This window comes from Nelumbo nucifera, chromosome 1 (genome assembly GCF_055504915.1).
Source record: "Nelumbo nucifera cultivar China Antique chromosome 1, China Antique-T2T, whole genome shotgun sequence".
NCBI classification, from domain to species: domain Eukaryota; kingdom Viridiplantae; phylum Streptophyta; class Magnoliopsida; order Proteales; family Nelumbonaceae; genus Nelumbo; species Nelumbo nucifera.
In genome coordinates, this window is record NC_142649.1 from 162,029,022 (window position 1) to 162,033,790 (window position 4,769).

Genomic DNA, 4,769 nt, shown 5'->3' on the forward strand with positions numbered 1-4,769 from the left:
CATCTGTACATCAACTTCACTGTAATGTATCCAGCAAAAAGAAAGAAAGCAAGAAAAAAAAAAGCTTCACTGTAATGTTACAAATCGGAAAAAAAATTCACTATAATGTTCCCATTCTACTTGAAATGAAAGAATTAAATCCTAGCAAGTGATGCATATTAGATGAATTATTTCATTTTATTTCCATGGAAATCTATGCATTGCAAACAAAAAAAGAAAACAGAAATCAGACACACAGAGCACACAAATAGGTTCCCCATTGAAGTTTTAGTTTCACTGAGATGGGTTTGCATTACTTTCATCATCATCATTTCCGCCATTGTTGTCGTTGTTGGAGCTGGGGCTGGCAGGAAAGATAATTGTCAACCTCTCTAATTGCTGTTCCAAGATACTAACCCTCTTCTTCACTCTCTCGAGTTCTCTTCTGAGCCCGTTGATTGTCATCATACAACATTCTTCGGGACTTATTGTACGAAGACCAAGTTCTGCTCCATGAATTCTACCAATTAAGGACATAACCATGTCCTGTTCGCTATCCAAACTTTGCCGAAGGTCTTCCAGTGTGCTAACCGTCGCAGACCAAGTTGCCAGCTGGTTTGGTGTTCCCTCTTGTAAAACTGTTGGATCAACACCTCCATCGATTTGAATTTGATCAATGTTGATCTTTGCACCACCCAAATCAACAATTCCTCGCATCCCTGGTTCAGCTCTATCTTGTTCTTTGGTTACCTGATCCTGCTGATCGACATCAATGGTGTTTCTGATGATCTTACTACTGTCAGCTGCTGCAATAAAATCCTGATCGTCTTCCGTCGTCTGGGTCTGAGAGGAGCTTTCTTCTTTGTCAGTTGGGAAAATAGGGTCCAGCTCTAGTACTCCCTCATTGAAATTCCATCCACTTATCCTTCTATTCTTGACAGAGTAATCAAGGGATGCTTCGTCGCTGTCATCTTCATGTACATTTACATCGGTGCTGCAAACCGGTGGAGGATGATCTACTATGATTTTCTTTAACCTCTCTTCAACTGTGGGCAACCCTTGCAATAAATTCTTGGTGAGGAAATCTGGGGTCCCGCAGTTCTTGAAGAAGGGATGCTTCAACAACATCTCTGCGGTGGGTCTCTTCGATGAATCTTGATTTAGACAATCTTTGACCATCTCTTTGAAGTTCTTTGAAAACCTACTCTTGTCTTTCGTGTTCTTCCCGTAGTCTTGAAACTTGGTGGCGAATCTCATCACCAGAGTTTTTGAGGGAGGAAGATGAGAGAGTGGAGGTCGACCATGAGCAAGCTCTAATGCCGTAATCCCAAATGTCCAAATATCAGCCTTGAAGCTATACCCAGTGTGAGAGTGTATCACCTCTGGTGCCATCCAATAAGGTGTTCCTGCCACACCATTGAATTTCATGGACGACGGACTGGGTTCGTAGATTGACGCAGAGACACCGAAGTCGGCGAGTTTAATAGACCCATCTGAAGCAACCAGAATGTTCCCAGCCTTGATGTCTCGATGGACCCGGCCTTGGTCATGGAGGTACATGAGAGCGTTGAGGGTTTCTCTCAGAACGATAGCTATGCAGGGCTCCGGCAAGCCATCAGGGAAAGACGAAGAGATGATGGATTGAAGAGAACCACCAGACATGAAGGGCATGACCACCCAGAGATGACGATCGACTGTGAACGAACAATGGGCTCTAAGGATGTTTGGGTGGGAGTGAAGGGACATGGTGTTGGCTTCCCGCCTTATATCGTCGAAGTTGGCTTTGGATCGATCAAGATCGATTGCTTTGATTGCCACGGCCGATGAGTTCGACAGGCATTCAGCCTTGTAGACAATTGCGCTTACACCAGCTTCGATCATGGCAAGTATCTTGTAGGAACTGTGATCGAGAGGATATTGATGATTCTGTCGAGGGTCCTCATCTTGTTGGTCCATGGACGACTGACGTGGGTCAGTTACGTTCTTGATAGTTTCAGACTTCAGAATTCAGGTTGATTGAGGGTGATGGTTTTCTCAGAGAAATGTTGTATGGGTTTCTTGTGGGTTTCTTGGAAGGAGATTGAGGAAGAAGATCAAAGGTCGTAGAGTGGAAAGGTTAATTAATTTCTGGTGGGTTTTCTTGTGATTAAGAAGTGAAAAATTAAAAAGCTAGAGTATTATATATATATATATATAGGTTGTTGCGGGCTTTTAACTTGTATTTCTAGAAACTAAGCACATGGAACTGCAGGAGAGGAGGAATGTCATTACACCAATACAGAGATCAAGACATGAAAGGACAATCGTTGGTATGGTAGGGGCTCAGCCGCTCAGGCCGGGGACAATGCACCAAATTTTATATAGTGGAGGGGAAACTTGGGTAAGTAATAAATGGGGGACTCCTAATATCCAATGTCACAGGCCCCTCTCTACACATGCACGAGTTTCACAATATATTATTCTATATTTTATACTAGTAGGACCGTGCGAGGCACGGAAAAATCTAAAAGATTTAATAGTTTTATTTTTTATTTAATGTTGATTTATAAAAAATAATTATTATTAATTAAATATGAAAAAATATTTTTTTTATAAATTTAGTTTTATTAATAATTTATTATAATTTTAATAATTTTTATCCTTTATATTATTTTTAAATGTAATTTTGATTAATTTAAAATAAAGAAAAATAATTATAAAAGCTAAAATTTTTATTAATTCCACTAATAATTAACAATTATATAGGAATGACAATGGGGTGGGTTCAAAGCAAGGCATCCCATCCCTTTTCCTGCCCCATAGTCAAGACACTCTACCCCATCCCTACCCCGTCCCCAATGTCACACGGGTTCACTGCAAGGTAACCACTCCTCAAATGTCGGGCGAGTTCAGGTGCAAGGCACCCCACTTCTCATCAAGGATGGAGAATCCTCGAATTTCCCTGCCCCATCCCTAGTATTGGGCAGATTCAAGTAGAGGTGTAAGTTGGGTCAACACGACATAACGTGCATGTGGCCCGCACAAAGTGCAAGTCGTGCCATGCTGGCCCATGAGGCGTCCTGTGCCGTGCCTCCCTAGGATAATTTGGGGGGTCGGTTCGGCATGGCCCACGGTTCGAGCCCGCTCGGGCTCATGCTATGCCCTAGGTCAAGCTGGTCCATGGGCCAGGCCATGTCGCACACCAAGCCAAGCTCATGGCAAGGCACCCACTCCCCATGCAAGGTTTTTAAAATTGGACCGGATAGGGAACCATTATGGGGTCAAACGGTTTGACTGTTCGATCAAACAGATTACTCGCTCTGACAAAAAAAGGCCAAGAATTATTGTCCGGGTTGACGGTTCGACCGCCAAGGTCAGTGGTTTACTAACCAAATAAACGGTTATTGGACAAAAAGCGGTTTTGAGATGAAACGGTGTCCGATTCCCAATTTTTCCGATCTAACATCTGGTTTGATCCAGTTTTGAAAACACTGTCCCCATCAACCCAATATTCAATTTGATGATAGAAATGATCAAAATGATATATTGAGTATTAACCACATGGTAAATTTCTAAAAGTATACTAAATTGTCCTTAATATTCAAAAATGTAATTTTATGAAAATTTTGGAAAATTTATTGTACTTGTGTAATTTTAAAAATTTATTCAAATTTATTTAATTTTTTATTAAATTATACTAATTATACTAATTTTATTGTACTTACAAAATTATACTAATTTATCTTATAATTTCTAATATAAACTAACCAATAGTTTCCTTTTTCCAATATTATACTAATTTATCTTAATAATTTGTGTAATTATTTGTTCAAATTATAGTTTTCCAATTCCCATAGTCATTTATCTTTAATAATTTTCAATAATTTGTAATGAAAATTACATAAATTTTCAATTCTTTTCCAAAATCTATCAAATGTAATGAATTTTCCTAAAATTTCCAAAATATTATAATAATTTTAAATAATTATTTAATACATTTTAAATAAACTTTCAAATACTTTATATCTTTTAATTTCAAAAATGTTATTTTATGAAACTGTAGTTTTATGAAAATTTGTGAAAATTTTCTTACATTTGTGTAATTATGGGGATTTATTGATTTTTTATAAATTGTTATTAAATATTTATTTTTTATTTGGTATATAAATAACTAAATTACACTAATTTATCTTTTATTTTTCAATATAAATTAATTAATAATTTCATTTTCTAACATTGTAATATTTTGTTCCCCCATTTGTATTTGGTTATTAATTATAATAATAAAAATAACTATAATTTTATACTTTTTGATAATTGTTAAATATAATTCTCAATTTTATAAAAATTAGTTAAAGAGTTTTCAATTTTTATAAAATATTGTTAATGAGTTAATTAATAACATTATTTATTAATTTTTGGTAATTTACTAATCTTACTAATAAGAATATTTATTTTTTGGTAATTTACTAACCGTATTTATTAACCTTTGGTAATAACATGATTTAATACTCATTGAATATGGGTGGGATTAAATATTAACCGTATTTAACTATTTATTAATTAATATGAATATTTTAAATGAGGGAGAATGGATATAGATTGGGGGATGCATTTTAGGAATTGATTATTGAGTGGGACAACATGATACTTTCGTATTGGTTTAAATGAGATACCTTAGGAGAGAGATTATAAGAATATTATTAGGTAGATGGGTGACATGGTTATGGGAGTAGTGAAAAGGGGAGAGGGGAGAAAGTCAAAGAGAATACAATGTGGGGATAATGGAGCAAGGAGAGGCATGGTGACGA

General features: G+C 36.4%; 1 pseudogene; it reads right to left on the reverse strand.

The window, feature by feature from the left end:
* Nucleotides 1-273: 273 nt before the first annotated feature.
* On the reverse strand, nt 274-1,935 carry LOC104610100 (serine/threonine-protein kinase BLUS1 pseudogene; annotated as a pseudogene).
* Nucleotides 1,936-4,769: the final 2,834 nt, after the last annotated feature.